Raw genomic sequence first — 23,425 nt, forward strand, 5'->3', positions numbered from 1 at the left:
TGGTTAAGTGTCTGACTCTTGATGTCAGCTCAGGTCATGATCTCACAGTTGTGAGATGGACCCCCATGTTGGGCTCTGTGTTGACAGTGTGGAGCCTGCTTGGGATTCTCTCTCTCTCCCTCTCTCTCTGCCCCTCCTCTGCTTGCTCTCTCTCTCTCTCTCTCAAAAGAAATAAATATACACATACATACATACATTTGCATGAGTCAAAATTATACCAAACATAATGTTATTTCTTATGATTCAAAAGGCACTTCAAGATCTTTAACTTTCAAGATTAAGAGAAGCCAACTGGTCTCCTAAAAAAGTATATTCATCTCTTGTTTTGGTCTATCAATAGTTTACTATGACTTTTAAATAAATCTGTTTTGTCAAGTTGTATGGATTCTGAATAAAAAGAAGTTTTATACTCTCATTGGAAAGAGTTTAGAAGGCTAAAGTACCTTGAGAAAGACAATATAACATTGAACCAAAGTGATGAAAATGATTGTATTTAATTTTTTTAATACATTTGTATCTCGATATATTACATTTCTAGACCAAAATGGTTTGTACATCTCTGTTGCTTGAGCAGGAGGAAATCATTACAATGAAAAGAGTTATTGAAAATGGTCCATGTTGTGTAATTCCCAGGATAAATGGGCTGAGTAGCAAATATTTCTGTTGTGAACTGTTTTATACCAAAATGTGCATTATTAAACCCATTTGTTGAGCACATTGAAAGATCGAATATCTTCCTAACTCGACACTGGAAAATGTTTATTTGCCATTCCTCTCCTTCCTCTGCTCTGATCTTGTTAGATATTGTCTCTGGGTTTTCTGGAATCCATCCATATTTAGAGGGGAAAAAAATCATAGATGTAGAAACCAGAAAAACAGAATTTACAATTTATAAACACATATTTTTAACAAGATCATAAGAAATTTAAAATAGCTTACATAATAGAAACAGCATGTAGGAAAATATATAGAACGATGTGGTGGGTGACTATTTTTTATACCATCATAAGGATCCTATACATTTGAAGAACACAAAAACAGTAGTCATCAGGCTATAAGAACTTGAATGTAGCAGAAGTATGATAGTGATCAGGATGGTTTTGGGGTGATGTTATGCCCCTTTGATTTTATAAATAGGTTACTTTATGCATGCTGTGTACTTAAGTTATATACATTTAATTGTTGCCCTTTAAAACACCGTGTGTGCAATCAAGTTGTTTTTATTTCACTTAGAGTAATCATATGTGGGCCTGGTTCCATCTTACAATTACTTCCAAAAAAAGAAAAAAAAAAAAAAGCTCTGTTGTTGAAAAATCAATACAGCACCGAAGACTAGAGTCAAAGGTAATAGCAACAGCTGGAATGGAAGAGGCAGTAAGCAGTTTTCCTCTTTGACGATCCTTTTCTTCTCCAGTTAATGCCATTTACCTAGAGTCAAACTGGAAGTAAAACATGCAGGTATAGATTTATCTATTTATCCATTCATTCAATAAATATCTATTGAGTGCCTACCACGTGCCAGCTTAGTACTCAGCATGGGGACATGTTATAAAAAGTTTTATTTATTTTTTTATTTTTAAATTTTATTTAAATTCAAGTTAGTTAACATATAGTGTAATAATGATTTCAAGTAAAACGTTTTTTTGGCTTTTATTTTTTTTAAGTTTACTTATTTTGAGAGAGAGAAAGCACAAGCAGCAGAGGGGCACAGAGGAGCAAAGACAGAATCCCAAGCAAGCTCTGCACCATCAGGACAGAGCCCGATGTGGGGCTCAAACCCATGAACCATGAGATCACCACCTGAGCCGAGATGAAGAATTGGACAGTTAATGACTGTGCCACCCAGGAACCCCTCAGGTAAAAAGTTGTAATATGATGTTGGGCTTCTGGAGAGACCTTGAGGTGAGAATTGGAAGTCAGATAAATGGTGTTAAAAGTGCCTTTGAAGCAGATGTAAATTGAAGGAAGTTAAATGAAGAGACAGGTGTATTTTGAGATGTGGAGGGGATATGAGACCTGTTACATTCAATTGCTTCAGGAAGTCTCTGCTATGAATGACACAGGAAGGTTATATGAGATTTTGAGGTACATGGGAGAGAATTATGTGTGCAGAGCCGTGGAGGAGAATATTCTCGGCACTGAATCAGGGATTGTTGTTGGCATTGTGGCACAGTGGTAGGGAGCATGTGTGTGTTACAGTGAGTCAGAGTCATCCCAGCTTTTCTCCAGCAATGCTCTTGGGCATGCACAGAACACTGGACCGCATGTATGACATAGGTTTGCCCACTGACATGGTGGGTCACAAGAATATGACAGGGACCTCAGTGGGGAGGGCAATAATAGGCTGGCAAGAGTGTTTATGGATGGATTAAACTATGAAGGATTGAGTGTTTATTAAACTCAGTGAGCAGAAAGCAGGGAGAAGGTTGGGAAGGGGAGGAGTGCAGTAGCACATATGGGGGTTGTGCATCAAAAACAAATAGTGCCTATAATGGTTAAATTCAGGGATGATCTTGCTGATGCATGGCTGAAGTAGGGTGGAGTTGGAGGATTGCAGGGAACAAGATCATGAGCCTCTACAGTTGAGGTAACTGATGGGTCCCCCAGCATGAATTTTGAAGTTGTCAGAAAGTGGTGATGAGGAATGAGGATGTGGAGGAAGATCATAAACCAGGTGCTATATTCATTTAGAAAGATGGAAATGGATCTCATGTGAGTTCAGTAAACAACAGCTGTGGTGCCTTTAAGATGGTGGAACAGAGAAGTGGTGTCAATTTTAAATGAGGAGAAAAAAGAAGTGGACAGTTGAGCAGCCCAAAAATTTAAAGTCTGGCCCTGTAAATTACTGGAAGAAAAATCCCAAGAGGGCCAGAATTTATTTTGGAGACATCCATATATTATATGCAATCAGCCACATTTTTTCCTAGGTTCATTCAAATACGTGTTATTTTGTTGTTGATTTGATTATTCATCATTACGGATACTGTCTTGGGTAAGAAAAAGATGTTATTTTATATTCTGTCTTGATTCCTTTCTAACACTTCTTTTATAGTATTTTTTCATGGTTTCTCAGCTTTAAAAATGTCAAATACTGGGAGGATACGCTTTCCCAAATATCAGATACTCGAGGCTTTTACATATATCAAGAATAAGATCCAGTTGGCAGAACCAACTAAACTAGAGACTATGTTATTTTTCAGAGTAATCCCCTGTATCTGAAAGGAAAACACTGTAGTAATCCTTTTTTTCTTTCTAAATACCATAATTTAGTTAATCCTACTTATATAAGCATAGTCTTGGGCTGGTTTTCAAAACCACCATTATATTAAGTATGTAAAATACAACTGATGTGATCGTCGAAATGTGTACTTTTTGCATTAGAATAGAGAACACCAATTTTTATGAGTTTCCTGACACACAAATAAGTGTTCTGATAACTTTACAGACATATTAGTATATTCATAGATATTCTGATTATTGCAAAGCCATGTATTTTGCATGGGTAGCTACCTAATTTGTTCACAAAGCTTAGCAAATGCTATTTAAATCATAATATAATAAACCTCTTCCAAGGAAGTTATTTAGTAGGGGCAGCAGATCCTGTCAGTAAAGGTTGACATTGGCAAACACCTGTCCTGTAGAGTTAAGTGCCCAGAGGCAGGTGTTCTTACATTTATTATGCTTCTATTGTGCTTTTCATCAGTACTATAACACCTAACTGAAAATGTTGATAATTTGAAAGATTTCTTAGTGCTTTATCAGTAAGAGCACACACACCCCATTCATTCATTGAGATGAATTTATTACTTTTCAGTCATTATTTAAGTAAACCAAGTCCATGAAATTCCAAAGTAAGATATTACCACTTTCCCACTTTCCTGCCTGCAGTGTTAATTCTCCTTTGGAAGACAGTCATCTTGCCTGCTGGATCCTTCTCTTAGTCTGACTCTGTTTGATATGAGATCAAAGGGCTTTCATTTTCTGTATCAATTAGGCTGGCTGTCTTGTCTCAATGAGATTAAGTAGCCTCTGGAGAGTAGTGACACCAGAACAGCCATAGATGAGCTGATGGTTAGCATACAATATGGCTGTCTTAATTCTTTCTAAATGATAGTTTGTCTAGTCTGATGTCTCTCTTTTATCGTCGTGTCTGAAGCTCATTTGTTCAGGGCAACCATGCAGCACACACCAGACCTGATAATCAGTAGTTTGAGTTTCTAAAATGGCTGGAGAGACACATCAATTCTCTCCCAGGCTTATGATGTTTCCCATACTAAGGCAAAGTCCAGGTTTGGTTGTTGTGCCTTTTTATATTTTTTATTTTTGGTAGGATACCTAGTACTAGAATATTTTACTCCAAATAAAATGTAAATCTTACACCCAAAATTTGCCTTGAAGTTGCTTAAAGGAAGCATTATCAAAAGCATTTGTGGAACCCCAAGCAAAGCTATGTAAGCCCAGTATTAGTCCTGCTCTATGTAGATTCTTCTGTATCTAGAAGCTTGTGATCTGAATTTCCCATAGTCATTTTTGACTACCTTTCTTGAGATAAGACTTTAACGAACTCACTGGAGAAACTGAAGCAATGTGTTTAAACGTGTTTATTAAGACAATGGTGTTTATTAACAACAAGACACTGGTGTTTATTAACAACATCCTCTCTCAGTATATTCACGCTCTTTTCACCTTCAGAGATTTCCTCACCAGCTGCCTTGTCAAAAAAAAAAAAAAAAAGATCGTCAGGGATAAACTCACTGATGTGGCCTTCCTCACCATCTTCAGACTTCTCTCGGCTTCAACATGTGCTTCCTTCTTCCTTATTATCCCAGAAGAAAATATTCCGCCACTTTCCAAGCCTTGGCTTTCACCCTGAGCCCCCAGAATCTGGCTTCCTCAGTTATCTCCCCTCCTCTCATGTACCCTTTCTCTTCTGGGTAGACACATGTGCTCGAGACTCCACCAGACGTTAAAGAAATAAAAAACAGTGACAAAAACAACCACTCTTTCTTTAGCTCAACTTCCTTTTTTTCTGGGCTAATGCCTTACATTTCACCTTTTCATCATCAAATTCTCAAGAAAGAAGGCTACATGACTTCTTCTATTCATTAGGTCCTATTCTCTTTTTTTTCTTTTTCTTTTCTTTTCTTTTTTCTTTTTTTGAATAATAAACACCTCTTTTACATGACCGAAGACAGGAGGGAGGAAGATTTATTTGCCTTTTCAGGCTTTGGTTTTCCTCAGATAAAACTCTAGCTCCTTGGGCACTTAGCCATCTACTCAGCCACACCGGCCTGGGCTTGAAGTGATGCACACAAGAAGCTTGGCCTCCTGGAACTGCTCCTCCGGAAGACAAAAGTATGGAATGCTTCATGAATTTGTGGGTCATACTTGCGCTGGGGCCATGCTAATCTTCTCTGTTAATCATTCCAATTTTAGTATAGGTGCTGCCAAAGGGAGCATGGTCCTATTCTCTTTTTAATTCACTGCCATCGGATTTCTGCCCCCACCCTACTGCTGTCACCAAGGTGGGTAAGAACATTGAGTTACCACTCCATGGACACTATCCTACTAGCCTCTCTTCTCCATTTGCCACTAACTGTTACTATCTCCAGAGGGAAAGTCTTCTTCTCTTCTGAGTTCTGCCTCACTTCCTCTCCTGGTCATCCTCATGTATCCTTCTAAGTGTTTTGCCTCTTCCCTTATTTTTTTGTCCCTCGGTCCAGCCCTTAGAAGTTGGGGTTCCCTAGGGTTTCTTTCTCACTTGTTTCTTCTCCTTCTGCTAGTCCCCTTCACCCTTAGGCAATCTCATGCTTTGGCTTGATTTCTCCTCCATCAGTAGATCTGTATCTCCAACTACTCAAAGGAATTCCCTTTGAAGCACCTAAAAATTCAACATCTGGTGAAGAATTTTTTTTTTTTTTTTTTTTTTTTTTTGAGACAGAGAGAGACAGAGCATGAACGGGGGAGGGTCAGAGAGAGGGAGACACAGAATCTGAAACAAGCTCCAGGCTCTGAGCTGTCAGCACAGAGCCCGACGCGGGGCTCGAACTCACGGACCGCGAGATCATGACCTGAGCCGAAGTCGGCCGCTTAACCGACTGAGCCACCCAGACGCCCCAACATCTGGTGAAGAATTGAAATGACACTATCCCTACAATTTGTTCACAGAAATTTCTTCTCCCTTTCTCCCTAGCTCAGCCAAAAAAAACCCTGTCATTCTCCCAGAGTGAACTGTGACCTTCCTCTAAATTCCTTACTTCCTTTCAGTTCTACCTCTTGAGAAACCTTCTCCTGCCCCTTCATTTTTCATTCCACTGCTTCAGTCTAGATCAGAGCTCATCACCTCACACCTGGAAGGTCACATCCAGGTGACCTTAGTCATATTTATACAGCTTTTCCTTAGTCATATTTATACAACTAGATCTGATCACGTCACTACCAGGATCAAAAACTTTCTTCAATTTCCATCTGCCTACAGGATATACTTTAGCCCAACCTCCTTTGTGCAGCATAAGATTCCCTTCAGAATATAGCCAAGTCTGATTTTCTAATTACTCTCTGGTCTTCCACCGTCATATGCCTTTACACACTCCAGAATGTTCCTCATTTGTGCCTTCATACTTAAGATCAAGGTGCTCCTTTTCCCTAGAATGCTCATGTTTCTTCTCTCCTCTTCTGTCTGGCAAATCTCGATTCTACTTTTATGTGGAGTTGCAGTGTCACCTCCTTTCTATTACACTCATCTTTGCTGACCGCAGCCTCCACCCCATTCCCACTGCTGTCACAAAACTAATTCTTATGTTGGGGTTCCATAGCATTTTATGTCTGCTTCCACTTAAAGTCCTTCCCTCATTGTCTTATAGCTATTTTTCTGTTACTCTCTCTCCCCTACTGGGCTACTAGCTCTTCTAAAGCCATGTTCACCTTTCCTGCTATGCCAAAGATGCTCACCTTGTCCTCAAGATGAAACAGAAAGCCTTAGCTGAGTGCCTCAGGCAGCATTAGTGGTCCTCTGTCCTGCCACAATTTTCTATTCATGTACTCTATTACAGCACTATTATATTGAAATTGTATGTGTACTTTCCATTTCTTCCATTAGACTGAGAGTATGTCAAAGCAAGGACCTCATCTTATTCATCATTGCCATCCAAATGGTTAGCATAGTGCCCAGAACACAATAGGTACCAAATAAATGTTTGTTAAATCATCTGTCACGCCCCTAAGTCTTTATTAGTCTTTTGTTTTGAATAGCTATATAAGATACATTTTTAAATGCCTATTAATATACTATGAATATTCACCTATAATGACTACCACCTGCAGAGATCATTGAAAAATCTCAGTTGCTAGAGACAGATCACACTAAGTTAGTAGAAAACAATCTTGATTTGTGGGAAGCTGAGCCTCAGAGAGTGCTGAATTAAAAGGGAAAGAGTGAGCCATGTCATGCCAATGGCATTGGCATGCCAATAACAATGCTTACTCATGGCATTGGCATGCCAATAAATATGTAACATCCCACAGCCTGGAGTTATTATTTTTATAATAATTTATTAGCCTCATCAATTAGAAAAGAGAAAGTCAAATAGAAGGTAACTGAAGTTACTTAACAAATTTATGCTAAAAACCAACTTAAAAGCTACACTAAAAATTCCCTTAGTCCCCAGAACCATAGTGTTTCTGTAGAGGGTCTTCCTATTAGAGTTTCCCCATAATTGTCAAGTTATAGGACAAAAGAAAGCATCTTATTTTTAATCAGCTGAGGTTGGTGTGAGGGTGAACTGGAGAAACATGGGGGAGGCAAGGATCAAGGAAAACCAGCTCTTCTCTCTTCCCCTACATTGCCTACCCTTGTGGATTTGCACAGATAATGTCTATTCATTGTTTAACAATCAGTCAACATGGTTAAGCTCCTGGGCTGTAAATTGGAACAGAAATCTGAGGTGAGTCTGGCTTCAGAGCTCTCACTTTCTATGCCCTAACAAACTGAGTTATTTTGTGAATGCTCTAGTACCTAGTTAGGTGATTTAAATCATTAGTAATATAAATTGGTAGTTATGTTAATAAGATAACTCCACATTTTCTTTTAGCAAAATAGGGCTGTTTCAGCCAACCCAATATATTTTTTCCCTTTCCTTTCCCCATTCCTCCCTGCTTCAATCAGGTTGTGATATGTTATAGGTATTTCCCAATAAATTACCAACCCCTATACAAACATTTTTTACTTAGCCCATATCCTGCTTCCTACACTCTTTTAAGTTTTATTTATGAATCACTCAAAATTTTACTCATTCCAGAAACTACACATTTACTTGTTAGTATATAACAGCCATTCTTCCTCCTTTATTTGCAATATTTTTAACATCCATTCTAAATGAACTCACCATTGCTTATCCTGGTTTGCATAATTATAGCTGGCTCTTATGTGTAATTATCAAAACTCTTTTATTCTTTCTTTTTCCCTTCCTCATCCTTTTTGCTTTTTGTAGAGGGTGAGGAGTTGGGGAGAGTTAGTTCTCTCACAGGAAGAAGGCACCTGGCCGTGAGGGCACTTCACAGCTCATTAATTATCTATTGGGCATTGGCTCATTTAAAAAGTATGAGGCAGGTTGGGATTTGAGATTGGAGGAACCAGGGTGGAAAGCAATTTGTGTTAGAAAAAAATCAAGATGAAGAACCCTAGGCTCAGAGATGTCCCAGGCTTGCAAGAGGATTTTGGATTGGGGAGTTTTTAGCAGCTTTTGAAAGATGAAGAAAGAATTCCTAGTATGCTAGAAATAGGAAGCAATGCTTCACGTTTAAGAAGAATTAATTCCACTTTACCCAATGAGATGAAAATTGGGAATTTACATAAAGAGGTAGTTTAGACTAAAATTATAAGAAGCTTCTTGGGAATGAAAACATAACTGATTATGAAGGGCAGATGGAATGCTGTCCTTTCCAATCTATAAAAAATATAAATAAATATATATGTATAATAAAGATACAATTTAATAGGCCATTTTAATTGTGGCTTTAAAAGAATTCAAACAATACAAAACAATGAAAAGTAACTCCCCCTCTTTCCTTTCTTAATCACCATCTCCCTTCCCCTCTCCTTTCCCCATAGTTCCCTTGGCTGGACAAAACCACCATTATTGAGTTATTTATCCTTCTGGAGAAATTCTTTGCATTTACAAACATATATGTGTGTTAGTTATTCTTCATTTCACCGCATGAATGATAGCATACTATATGCACTGTCTGCACCTTACTTTTTCCTCTTGTTGAGGTGTCTTAGAGATCTTTTCCTTATGAGTCCATATAGAGTTGCCTTATGCTTTACAACCACTGCAAAATTTAATTAACCATTCCATTCTGATGGACATTGAGGTTGTTTACATTCTTCTGCTGTTACAAAACTATACTGCATCAGAGTTGAGCAGAAAGAACATGAAAACCTCTTGATGGGAGCATCGGAGGCAAGGTAGGACAGAATGAACTGTTTTCACATGAACCAAATGTTTTTAGGTCCTGCTTCTCTGTGTGCCTCATTGCCATGCATAAATAGGAGGAAACACACAGGAGTTCTATGAAAGGGCCACTTACTGTTGTTTTCCTATTAGGTTAGGCACGTTTCCACTGTGTGGAGTTATTATGTAAAGTACCCCAAGTCTTTTATGGCAGTGGGGGTACATGTTAGGAACATACGCGAGTTATATCAGGAGAGAACGATGTTGTGCAAAGAGCATTGGTTTGGGTCACAAGAACTTGGTTCAAGCCTTAGCTCTGCATTTTATTGGTGTGATCGTTGGAAGACCTTTTAGTTTCTCCAAGCCTTATTTTCTTCTTCTGTAAAATACAGATAATAGTACCAAACTCATGTTTCAAAGATTTAATGAGATAATGCTTATGAAGTGATTCTATAAACCAGTGGTTCTCAAACTTTAAACAGTTTCTGATTCAGAAGGTCTGGAGTAGATAGACCTTAAGAATTTACATTTCTGATAAATTCTCATGTAATACTGACACTGCTGGTCTGGGACCAGAATTTTGAGAAACACTGGTATAAGCCATAACAAACTGATAGGTGGTGTTACAATTTTTGTCACTATAATTATTACCCAAGAAAGAACACTACCTTTACATGTGCCCTTAGAGAAGTGAGAGACGTAATGGTGTTCATCTTTGAATTAAAATAAAAATTCTGCCAGTCAATCGATTACAGAAATTTCTAAAGAAATTGAAATTATTGGTGGGGGCGGGGGAGAAATACTAAACACATAATTATGCACTCTTTGAGTTTATTTAAATGTTCATGCACCTCTGAATTCACTGGTTAAGAGCACTTGACAGGAAGTGGAAGTACAAAAATAAACAAGAAAGGCTCATCTCGTGGCATTGCTGCCTTAACTGAACACAGGAAGTCCTGGAAATCTTGCAAGACCGTCTGTTCCTTCATGTTGTCTAGCCTGATTTTAAGACCTAATAGAGCATTTTATGTTTGTATTTGTCAAGGTTATCCAGAGAAACAAAACAGAACCAACTGGAGAAAAAAAAATTATACAACACACACACACACACACACACACACACACACACACACACACGCAAAAGAGAGTTATTATGAGTTTTAAGTTATTGTAACTATGGCATATAGTTCTGGTCTGAGTCCAGGAACCAGCAGAGCCAATGGTATAAGTTCCATCCCAAGTCTGAATCCAAAGGCAGGGGAAAACAAATGTTTTAGCTCAAAGACAGGAAGAGAGAAATAATCCTTTCCTAACTTTTTATGCTATTTATGTCTTCAACAGATTGGACGAGGCCCACCCACAATGGGGAAGGCCATCAGCTTTATTCAGTCTACCAATTCAAATGTGAGCCTTATCCAGAGATACCCTCACAGATGCACCCAGAAAAAAATGTTTTTTTTCAAACTTTTTAATGTTTATTTATTTTTGACAGAGAGAGACAGAGTGCAAGTGGGGGAGGGTCAGAGAGAGAGGGAGACACAGAATCCGAAGCAGGCTCCAGGCTCCAAGCTGTCGCCACAGAGCCTGATGCACGGCTTGAACTCACGAATGGTGAGATCATGACCTGAACCAAAGTCAGACGCTTAACCAACTGAGCCACCCAGGCGCCCCAGAAATAATTTTTAACAAAATATCTGGGCACCCTGTGGCCCATTCAAGTTGACACATAAAATTAACCATCAAAATGTTGTTGATGAATGTCTAAAATGAGCTAGTTTCAGGGCACTTATTATGGTTTTCCAGTCCACAATACTGCTTCAAAACACTTAAAGTTTCAAGGAGCACAAACATTAACTGTGGCTACACGTACAGTTAGTTTCATATTCTAGTTGTTACATATCTTAACAGCAAAACGTTTCAGTGGACTTCTTATAGCTAAACCTCAAAATATTTTTTAAAAACAGAAAATTTTAGTTTGCTATCATCAACACCATCACCATGATCATATTTATTACAAGAAAGGTGATGCCAACAGGTCTATCTTCCAGTATATAAAAGCTGTTCGATATTTAAATATACGTTAAGAATAATTCAAAATCATTGATTTATTGTTGTCACAAATGTGTAGGAATCTAGACATTCTAGACATTCAGATTTTAGCACTGACATATTATCTTCTGAAAATTACCACAGACATTCCACTTTCCATTCCCATCTCAACTAATAAATACAACCTGTGGAACAAGAGACATACCACAGTACATTCCTGGGATCCCAAGAGACAAATATAAAAATATTTTAGAAGACAAATATTAAAATTAATGAGATAGAGCCACAAATGTTTGGAGGTAAATTCATGAGTAATGAAGCAAAATTTTCAAACCACAGCACAGTAGGGAGAAAATGTTGAGATTATGTGTGAATAATACTTTTGTGAATATGGCATCTTATTGCAGTGGGTTTCCTTGCTTTGTATCTCACTGATTCCCTTCTTGACATTGTGCAGCTATTTCCTTTGCAATACAGAAACTCCCTTACAGAATCTTTTTCCACAGCTGGCTTTCATCACTTCTTGATAGGTACCTAAATATTTCAGTTTCTTCCACTTTATTTTCCTTTAACAATAACTGCTGCCCAATCAAATCATTCATCTTTCCCCCTGTGTGAGTATTTGAGATCTTGAATGAGTGTTTATCAGGCACCATTCGGAATCCCCTATTTTCTCCTGCTTGGCGTTTTCCTATACTCTAGGTCTCAATTACACTTGGAAGTTTTAATTAAATTTGTTTAACCATTTAAAATTTTTCAAAATTTACTGTGGACTTTTTTTTGTCTTTCCATATAAAAATTTGTGTGTGCAAGTAAAAGACTAACCCTAAAACCTACAACTTATTTTGTAACTTGTATAATAGATCCTGCACATTTATAAACAATACTCAGACATGTGGCACAAAAGAATGAATATTATGCTTTAAAATGGCCACAAATGATAACAATAACTAACATTTATTTTCTATTTACTATGAAGTAGCTGCATGACCAAGCTCTTTATCTCTGCATTAATTTATTTCATATTTCCATCAACCCTGGAAGTTAGGAATTTTATTAAGTGCTTTCATGCCCTTGGTGTGCATGGGGAATCTCAGGATTATTATAAGAGTTTGAGTTGAATTTCTGGTATTTGTAACCCAAAGAGTATTCATTTATGCAAACACGATACATGTTATTATGTACGCATATGTCGTTATATACTCTATTTACACTCTATTTACTCTATTCAGTGTGTAAAACAGAGTTTATCCTGAGCAAGGGGAGATCAGATTGAAAAGGCCTGTGCTCTATCTGTCCCATAACCATTTACATTGATTAAATAAAAAAATTCCTAGAGGAACCTCTGGGGAGAAGAAAAACAAAATGAAAATATAACAAGGATTGGGGCCAGAAAGCCAACTTGCAAGGATTTTTCTTACGTAGGTCTGTGGCAAGGACTTGACTTTAAGAAAAGAAAATCTGAAGGCTGAATAGAGTAAACATAAATATGGTTTAAAAACCAAAGAATATTAATGATATACAGTAAAATGTCTCCCCACCATTCTTGTCATTTATCTAACCAATTCTTACCCAGTCTCTACCATTGGTAAGCACTGTCCTTAATTTACTACATAAATTACCACAGTTTGTTCAAGCATATACAAGCAAAATCAAATAGATTCTTATTTTTCTTCATTTGCTTCCAAAGGCAGCATATTTTACATACCATTCTGCACCTTGTTTTTTGTTTGTATGTTTATCTTGGGCTTCTTTTCCTATTGGTATAATGAAAGCTTCTTCATTCTTTTTTACAGTTGTTTAATGTTCTATGATATAGACATATTATCATTTATTTAACCAGTTACTTTTGATCAACATTTGGGTTGTTTCTAATCTTTGGCTATTACAAACAATGCTACAGAGAATAACTTTGCACAAAAGTCATTTCTTACCTATGCGTGAGTATCTGCATGATAAATTCCTCCAAAAGTAATTCTGAGTCTTTAGTAGCTTTTGTTAATTTCAAAGTGACCACCTAGCTATTCTCTCTGAGATGCACCCTGGTGGAAGAAAGGATGTGTTATGTGTGAAGCTAAAAAGAGCTGTAACACTTTAGGGCCCAAGGCACCCTGTTATGGAAACCCCCCAAAAGAGCCTAACCCAGGAAGAATAGCCATATGCCTGTCCACTTTCAGGGGAAGGATGAGCATAGGTCCTAAAAGTTGCTGAGGAGGTGACACTGGAGTGGAGATACCGGCCTGAGTGAAGCACAGTGAAGCACTACATTTGAATGTAGTTCAAATGGGGAGCCAGGATTGTACTGTGCGCTGCTGAAACTTGAACAGAACTGTGTGAGGGTGAGCGACTCCAGCAGCACACGTGGCCCTGGGGCAAGGGCAACTGCACAAGGGCAACTCCTTTCCATGTTCTTACATTTTTTAACATGGTAGTAACAAGCCAACAAAAAACCCTAGTACTTTGAAGCCTGGTGATATTTGGGTAATAAGTGCTTAGAAAGGGTCTTGAAGAATAAAGTGATATTAACAGAGATTTCCTCTAGGAGTATAGGGTAAGAAGTTAACATCTCACTTTGTCCATATCTTGATGCTCATAGATGTTAATCAACTCTGTTGAGAATTGATGTGCATCATTCCTGATTTTTCTCAATATAGGTATGTATATTTACCCACACAAATAATTTTTATTATATAAATAGGATATTTCTGCTTATACATATTATTTTGTAGTTATGTTTTTATTTTATATACATATTTTAGAGATCTTTTCAAGCAGTATATAAAGCTCTACTTCAACTTTTTAATTTAATTTAATTTAATTTTAGTTTATTTCTTTTGAGAAAGAGAGAGAGTGCACAAGTAAGTACAGGGGAGGAGCAGAGAGAGAAGGGAGAGGGAGAGAATCCCAAGCAGGCTCTGTGCTGTTTGTACAGGGCTTGAACTCATAAACCATGAGAGTGTGACTTGAGTGGAAATCAAGAGTCAGAAACTTAATCGACTGAGCCACCCAGGTGCCCCTCAACCTTTTTAAATAATGCATAGAAGTCTACTGTCATTTATTTGACCATTCTTGATTTTTGGCTATTATAAACAATGCTGTAGTAAATGCCTTTGTACTTGTCTCTGGTCATATACTGGATGCAGATGCTTCTCAAGGACTCTGATACTTAGACATAGAAATCCTGGATTGAAGGGTATGCCCGTCTAGAATTGTGATAGATATTGCCATGTTGTTTTCTAAAAAAGGCTTCACTAGTTTACTCACAGAAGAGACAGTTTGCTCACAATCTTAATATTAGACCTTGTCAATCTTTTAAAAGTTTGCTAGTTATATTTTCAAAATTACATCACACTGTTGTTTTAGCTTATATTTACTAGGTTAGTAGTGATGTTGAACTTTTTTTCACATGCTTCATTTGTATTACTTCTATAAATTGCTTGCTTATTTCCTTTGCATATTTTTTCTATTAGATAGTTGTCTTAATTGATTTGAAGAAATACTTTATGTGCTGTTATGTCTGTTATGTTTGTAGCAAGTGTTTGCATCTGCTCTTTATCATTTAACTTTGAACTTGGCTATATCTGTTTATAAGACTCTATTAGTTGTATCTTAGTCTGTTCAGCTGCTGTAACAAAATACCACAGACTGGGTGGCTTTTAAACAACAAAAGTTTATTTCTCACAGTTCTGGAAGCTGGAAAGTCCAAGATCAAAGTTCCAGCATGGCCAGGTGAGGGTTCCTGGTTCATAGGTGGCACTTTCAGTGTGTCCTCCCTTGCAGGAAGGGGCAAACGATCTCTCTGGAGCCTCTTTTGTAAGGATGTGAAATGCATTCATGAGGGCTTTACCTTCATGAATTAATCACTTCCCAAAGGCCCAGTCTCTTAATACTTTTATCTTTGGAGATTAGGATTTCCACATTTGAATTTGGAGGGGACCCAAACATTCAGACCACAGCATTTCACCCCTAGGTCCCCCAAATTTATGTCCTCATATGCAGAATACATTCATTGCACCCCAATAGCCCCAGAAGTCTTGTTCCAGCATCAACTCAAAAGCCTAAGTCCAAAGTCTCATCTAAATATCATCTGAATTAGATATGGGTGAGACACTCATGTTTTGGCAAATTGCTCTCCAGCTATGAACTTGTGAAATCAAATAAATTATGTGCTTCGAAGGAGGGACAGGCATGGGACAGACATTTCCATTCCAAAAGGGAGAAATAGGAAAGAAGATACGGGTAATAGTTCCTCAGCAAGTCCAAAATCTTAAACCCCAATGGGGCAGAGGTCCCACCTTCTCGACAAACTGGGGTGAAAGTTGGGGCCCCCGAGGCTCCAGGTGGTTTTGCTCCCACAGCTTTGCTGGGTGCAGCCCATACAGCAGCTCTCATGGATTGGGGTCCCATGACTCTCTCGGGGGCAGGGGTCATTGCCCTAGTCAGATCTCTCTGAAGTGGCCCCTCCCCCTCCTGAGCCCACTGCTCTGGGAGACCCCATCCTTCCAAATCTCGGTGGAAATATCCATGTTCCCACTGGCTAATGGCTAGTGGCTGTGTCATGGTGTGAAATACTTTATATGTGATTCCTAGTCATAGAAGATAGAGAATAAGCTAAGTCAGAGTAAGACAAGATGGAGTCACAGTGGCCAATGTGACCTCCCATAACAGTTGTCAACGTGAGATGTAGGACTTCGAGTGTGCCTCTGTAGATAAGCTCTGTGACTGATAGATAAGTAAAACTTATTAAGAAAGGTCCACGGAGAGACTTGGGTGAGACCTAGTGGACTGAGCTGATATGGCAAAGACCATCGGGCAGAACCGTTACACCCAGCTCAGTGGACCCTTAAAAGAAGGAGCTGTCTAGCAGCGGCCAGAGGGCTGACCGACCTTCTGTGCTGTGTTATGTTCACAGGCTTTCCACACAGGAGCTGCCAGAGACTCTGGCAGGCGCAGAAGGCCACCTAACTGCAGTCCAGGCCAACACTTGTTATAGGAACAACAATGGGACCGGTGCCTCTCTCCTCACACTGTGATGCCTCCTTCTTGTATCCTCTTTGGAGTGGTTCATTAATTCCCTTCTAACTTTATTGTGTTGAGTAACTTGTGTGATAAAATTGTGCAATAAACTGAATGATTCATGAATTTAATGTTGGTGCTATGCAGCTATTTGAAACAGGTCTCAATCCTGTGATTCTTACCTGGCCTTGCCTTTCACCCTGCTCAGGCTAATGTACTCTGATCTCCGGAGGGGCTCTGCCAAGGTTTACTGCCTCTCCCCTCCTATGTGTCAATTGCCTTGGCCTCCTTGCACAGCACCTGGAGGCTAAGGGGTGTGGCTCGTGCTTTTGGGGGAGCACAGCCTGCACTGTGAGGCTTTGAAATAGATCTGCCCTGGGGCCCTTGAACTTTGGACCTGTGAAGGTAGGGCCAATCTGGAACTGCCTTTGGGTGATTCTTCCATTGTCTTGAACAATAGGTCCTGGCTTCTCTTTGGAAGGCCCACCAATCTACCCATTGTCTTGATGAATAGCTCCTATTTTCTGTTGAGTTGGTCAATCCAGACTAATTTCCTTACCAAATTTGGCCCCACTCCTTGTGTTCTCTCCCAAACAAGCTTTCTTATTTCTTTATACATAGATAGGCTGAGAATTCTCCAATTTAATTTTTGCATTCTTTTTGATTAATAATTCCACCTTTAAATTGTTTCTCTCTTTTCGAATTTTACTATATACATTCAAAAGAAACCAGGCTGCTCCTTCGGAACTTTGCTTCCAAATTTCTTCAGTCAAATATCTACTTTTCATTGCTTACAAATTCTACCTTCCACAAAACATGAGGACAAGAACACAATGAGTTAAGCTCTTATCCACTGTATAACAAGGATGGCCTTTCCTCAAGTTAACACAACATGTTCCTCATTTCTGTCTGAGACCTCAACAGGATGACCTCTATTATCCGTGTTTCTACCAACATGCTGCTAACAACCACTTAGGTATTCTCTAAGAAGATGGAGGCTTTCTCTACAGCTTTCCTCATCTGAGCTCTTGCCAAACTTGCTCTTTACAGTCCATTCATAGCAGTGTAGGCTTTCTCTGGCATGCACCTCAAAACTCTTTCAGCCTCTGCCCATTATCCGGTTCTAAAGCTGCTTGCACATTTTTAGGTATTCGTTAAAGCAGCAACTCCATCTTTGGACTAATTTTCTTTTTTAGTCTGTTTGGGCTGCTATTAAAAAACCCATAGACTGAGTAGCTTATAAAAAACAAATCTATTGCTGACAGTTCTGGAGGCTGAAAGTCAGAGATCGGGTACCAGCATGGTCAGGTGAGGGCTCTCTTCTGGGTCACAAACTTCTCCTTGTATCTTTATAGGGCAGAAGGGGCTGGAAGTGAGATCTCTCTCTCTTATTTTTTTTTTTTTAGAACTTTCCATGCTTTTTTTTTTCTCCAATTTTTTTTTTAACATTTATATATTTTTGAGAGAGAGACAGTGTGTGCAAGGGGGGAGTTGCAGAGAGAGACAAAATCTCAAGGAGGCTCTGCACTGTCAGCACAGAACCCAATGTGGAACTCGAACTCATGAACTGTGAGATCATGACCCGAGCCGAAATCAAGAGTCAGATGCTTAACTGAGCCACCCAGGCGCCCCTCTTCAAATTTTTATTTCAATTCCAGTTGGTTAACATGCAGGGTAATATTAGTGTCAGGTGTAGAATAGTGATTCATCACTTACTTTTAACACCCAGTGCTCATCATAACAAAACCCCTTCTTAATCCCCATCATCCATTTAGCTCATCCCCCCACCCCCACTTCCCCTTCAGCAACCATCAGTTTGTTCTCTATATTTAAGAGTCTGTTTCTTGGTTTGCTTCTCTTATTCCCCTATGTTTATTTGTTTTGTTTCTTAAATTCCACATATAAGTGAAATCATATGGTATTTGTCTTTTTCTGACTTATTTTGTTTAGCATAATACATCCTAGTTCTATCCACGTTGTTGCAAATGGTAAGATTTCATTCTTTCTGATGGCTGAGTAATATTCCATTGTATATATATATCACATATTTTTTATCCATTCATCAGTTGGTAGACATTTGGGGTCTTTTCATAGTTTGGCTATTATTGATAATGCTGCTATAAACATTGGGGTGCATGTATCCCTTCGGATCAGTATTTTTGTATCTTTGGTGTAAATATCTCATAGTGCAATTGCTGGATCATAAGGTAGCTCTTTTTTTTCTAATGCTTATTTTTTAATTTTTGAGAGAGACAGAGAGAGAGAGACACAGAGAGAGAGCAAGCAGGGGAGGGGCAGACAGAGAGGGAGACAGAGAATCCCAAGCAGGCTCTGCACTATCATGGCAGAGTCTAATGTGGGACTTGATCCTGCAAACTGTGAGATCATGACCTGGGCTGAAATCAAGATTCGGACACCACCGACTGAGCCACCCAGGTGCTTCAAGGTAGCTCTATTTTTAACTTTTTTTTTTTAAAGATTTATTTATTTTTGAGACAGAGAGCGCAAGTACGGAAGGGGCAGGGAGAGGGGGACAGAAGATCTGAGGCAGGCTCTGAACTGACTGCAGCAAGGATGCAGGGCTCAAAATCAGGAACTGTGAGATCATGTCCTGAGCTGAAGCTGGATGCTCAACAGACTGAGCCACCCAGGTACCCCTCTATTTTTTACTTTTTGAGGAACCTCCACACTGTTTTCCAGAGTGGCTGCACCAGGTTACATTCCCACCAATAGTGCAAGAGGGTTCTCCTTTCTCTGCATCCCCATCAGCCAATACCTGTTGTTTCCTGTATTGTTAATTTTAGCCATTCTGACAGGTGTAAGGTGATATCTCGTTGTAGTTTGGATTTGTATTTCCCTGATGATGAGTGATGTTGAGCATCTTTTCATGTGTCTGTTAGCCATCTGTATGTTTTCTTTGAGAAAAATGTCTTCTCATGTCTTCTGCCCTTTTTAAAGCTGGATTATAAGTTTTTATAAGTTCTTTATTGAGTTCTTATAAGTTCTTATAAGTTTGAGCATCCAACTCTTGATTTTGGCTCAGGTCATGATCTCATGGTTCGTGGGATCAAGCTCCACATCAGCACCTACTTGGGATTTTCTCTCCCTCTCTTTCTACCCTTTCCTCCCCATTGCTTGCACAGGCACGCTCCCTGTCTCTTACCCTCTCTCTCTCAAGAAAAAGAATCTTAGCAGTCAGAGGTAGCAGAAAGTACTTACTTAAAGGAACAAAAATTATGATAGTTGAATTCTCAACAGAAACATTGAACTACAGAAAATATATGGAATGATGTCTTCAAAGTGTTGGGGAGAAAATGCCAGTCTAGAATTCTATGCCCAGTGAAAATATCCTTTAAAGTTTATTTATTTATTTATTTATTTACTCGTTCATTCATTCATTCATTCATTCCTTCTTTGAGATAGGGAGTGTGCAAGCAGGAAGGGGCAGAGAGAGGGAGAGAGAGAATTCCAAGCAGGCTGCATGCAATCTCTGGCACAGAACCTGACTTTGGGGCTCAATCTCAGGAACTGTGAGATCATGACCTGAGCCGAAGTCAAGAGTGGGACACTCAACCGACTGAGCCATGCAGGTGCCCCTGAAAATATCTTTTAAAAATAAAAATGAAGTAAATTAATTTTCAGACAAAAATTGAGAGAATGTGCCACCAGCTGCCTTACACTAAAGAGAGAGAGAGAGAAAAAAAAAGCCAAGATAATAACAGATGGAAGCAGAGATGTAGAAATGACAGTAAGAGAAATGGGAGAGTAAATAAATGGGCAAATGTAAATTAATATTGACTGTATAAAACAGCAACGATAAATGGCATCTCTTTTATAAAAGTACTATTCCCATCCACACTGGCTCCACCCTCCTGACCCAATCACCTCTCAAAGACTACACTTAACTACTACTATCACCTTTGGGGGTTAGGAATTCAACATATGCATTTTAGCAGGCACACAAATATCAGACCACAGCAAGTTGCAAATGACAGAAAAGTCAACTGAAACTGGTTTAAGTAAAAATGGAAATATATTGTTAATATATCTAAAAACTCAGGGATGGACTGGTGCCAGTTACAACTGGAATCAGGATTTCAATCATGTCATCAAGACTTAACTTCTTTCTCTCTCAGTTTATTCATTCATTTAACTGATATTTAAGTGCCTAATTTGTACAACCAATATTCTAGGAACTAAAATTTCATCACTGAGTGAACCAAACAGACAAAAATCCCTGTCTCTATGGAGTTTGTGTTCTGCCTTAAATTGTGATAGCTTTGCTCTCAGGTTTGACTTTGCATTTCCCAGCTCACATCATCCCAACACCAAGTCCAGTGGAAGAGGGAAGATCTACTTCTCCCAGAGCCAGCAATTGAATTTGGCTTTGATATTTCTGACTTGGATTTTCTGTCCATTTCTTAATCACTGCTAGGTAGCTGTGTTGCTTTTATTACTAGGAACAGATCACCTGACCACCCTGGAACCAGGGGTGGAATCAACTGCATTGGAAAAATAATAGGTAAGAGTAGGGTAAGGGTAGTTGGCCAAATAGGAATCAGCTGTTGCTTAAATGGGGGTAATTAAGCACTGGGCAGACTAATCCAAGCTGTGTCCACTGATTGGTGTATACTTTTTAATAGAGTTAAATTTTTCTATAGTTCTGTTAGTCCTTTCCTTTATTGCATCTAGAGATTATATCTCATTTAATGTTAAATTTACAAATATATTTTCCCATATTATCTTCCACATTTTGTATATATTTAAAATATTTACTTCTTGGGTGCCTGGGTGGCTCAGTGGGTTAAGTGTGCGACGTCAATTCATCATGATCTCACGGTTTGTGAGTTTGAGCCCCGTGTCAGGCTCTGTGCTGACAGCTTGGAGCCTGGAGCCTGCTTCAGATTCTGTCTCCCTCTCTCTCTGCCCCTCCCCCACTCATGGTCTGTCTCTCTCTCTCAAAAATAAATAAACATTTAAAAAATTTAAAAATATTTACTTCTTAATTCCTCTTGACTTTGTTTTTGAGGATTGTGTGATGTAGGGGTGAATCTTTTGAAAAGTATGTGCTTATCTGATATTCTGATTGTTTACAATGAAAAGGATGGACTTATGTGACTGAAAAGTGTTCGAAAAGCTTAAGATTATAATCATTGATGTGCTAGGATGTTCATCACATCACTGTTTAGAGATGGTGTATAGAGAGGTGATTCCAAGCATAGGTACTGGTGTCAGAAGAAACAGGGATTATACTCTGCCTTTGTGGCAAACAGTCAGCTGTTTGTGTTGATCAAGTGTTTGAACCTCAATTTCCTCTTCTGTAAGACAGTGATAACATCACCTCCTCATTGGATTGTTTGAATAAATAATGAGGCAACCTTTGTAAAAAGACATAAGATAGTTCTTGGCATGTAATAAACATGAATGGATAATAGCTACTGTATTTAACAGAAAAAAAAAAAGGGAACATTGTTCAATAATAGAAAATGGTTTAAATGAATTATGATGGAATATTATGCAGGCACTAAAAATCATATTTTACAAGAATATTTAATGACATAGAAAAATATTCACTGTAAACTTAAAAAATAACCAGAATACAAAAGTATGTAAAGTTTGATCCTAACATTGAATATATATATATATAATTTTTTTATTATACACAGAAAAAGAAGACTAGATGGAAAGCTTCCAAAATGTTAAAGGTGGACATCTCTGGGTTCTAAGTTTATAAATTTTTACATTTATTTTCATAATTTTTTATTTAAAACATTTTCTATAACAAGAAATACTTTAAGAATTAGAAAAATATTAAGAATGCAATGTAATTTGTCCTGCAAAATAGCACCTATAGATATGTGCAAAGGGAGAAGACATGAAAGTCATAAGAGGAGGCTAAAGAGGGTGGTTTTGAAGTTGAGGGAGAAGGGCCAATAAAAAAACACCTATCTACCCTATGACTTTGGCACTAATGGAGAAAGGCAAATAGAAATCAGAACCAGATATTGCTGTTAGCAAGCCTGCTTAGCTAACAGAACTGTCTAGTTTTCCAATGTCAGTAAGTGACAACCTCCACTTACAGCAAGGAGAAGGCAAGAAAGAATGTGTGGTGCTCTCATGCAAGTAGATGCTGAGGAAGCATCATATGGATTTATTATAATTTATTGAAGTCATTCCCTGTTATGGAGAAAGCAAACTCTGCTCCTTCTCCCAAACTCATCAATCAAAAAATTCACTCCTTCCCTAGGAGAGCAAAGAAAGTACTACCCTAGTGGTCTTTGCTTCACATGAAAACATAAAGCCGGAAAGAAACCAAGGCACCCTCCCAACACTGGGGAGCATTCAACCAGGTCAAATTCAATAAAAAGATTAGTGAGAAAGAGGGCCAAGATTATTTGTGTAGAATTATAAGGAAGAAATCAGATTTTAAGAATTCATTGGACATTAAATGGTCTGTATAGATTACCCTTTTAATAAGCCAGTTAAAAAATAAGAGAAAGTGTTGATGGTTGACAGAGAATGCACAGAAGAAACAAGACTTACTTCTTGCTTTATTTCCCCCCTCTCTCTTTCTCTGTCTCTCTTTTTTTAAGTAGGCTTTCTGTCCAGCATGGAGTCCCATGTGGGACTGAACTCACGACCTTGAGATCAAGACCTGAGCTGACATCAAGAGTCAGCTGCTTGACCAACTGAGCCACCCACGCACTCCTCTTCATATGTTATATCTATGTAGTCATCTAAAAAGTTTTAGATTCAGAGAAACTTAAGTCTGTTTATAGCCTGAAGGAAGAGAACAAAGTGAGAATTTCAAGAGGGAAGAGAGAGTAACTAATAGTACCGAAGTCTGGAGTTGATTGGAGGCAATGTGGATTGTATTTTTTCTGAAGCAAGAGGTTCCATCATTACTT

The 23,425-nt window shown here is 38.5% G+C and overlaps 1 long non-coding RNA gene and 1 other non-coding gene across 8 annotated transcripts in view; both read right to left on the minus strand.

Moving 5' to 3' along the window:
• Positions 1 to 523: 523 nt before the first annotated feature.
• LOC122207711 overlaps positions 524 to 23,425 on the minus strand; it is a 161,652-nt gene continuing 138,750 nt past the window's right edge. For 3 of the 7 annotated variants that reach the window (XR_006196978.1, XR_006196981.1, XR_006196984.1), the window contains one exon: positions 524 to 1,439. This is a non-coding gene — a long non-coding RNA (uncharacterized LOC122207711). Of the gene's footprint in view, positions 1,440 to 4,641; positions 4,708 to 13,435; positions 13,544 to 23,425 lie in introns of those variants that run through there. The other 4 variants (XR_006196983.1, XR_006196979.1, XR_006196980.1 and 1 more) reach the window with 3 other exon arrangements.
• LOC122214629 lies at positions 5,352 to 5,460 on the minus strand. Its single transcript, XR_006200009.1, has one exon. It is a non-coding gene; the product is annotated as a U6 spliceosomal RNA (small nuclear RNA).

The sequence above is a fragment of the Panthera leo genome, chromosome A2 (genome assembly GCF_018350215.1).
Source record: "Panthera leo isolate Ple1 chromosome A2, P.leo_Ple1_pat1.1, whole genome shotgun sequence".
Lineage (NCBI taxonomy): Eukaryota > Metazoa > Chordata > Mammalia > Carnivora > Felidae > Panthera > Panthera leo.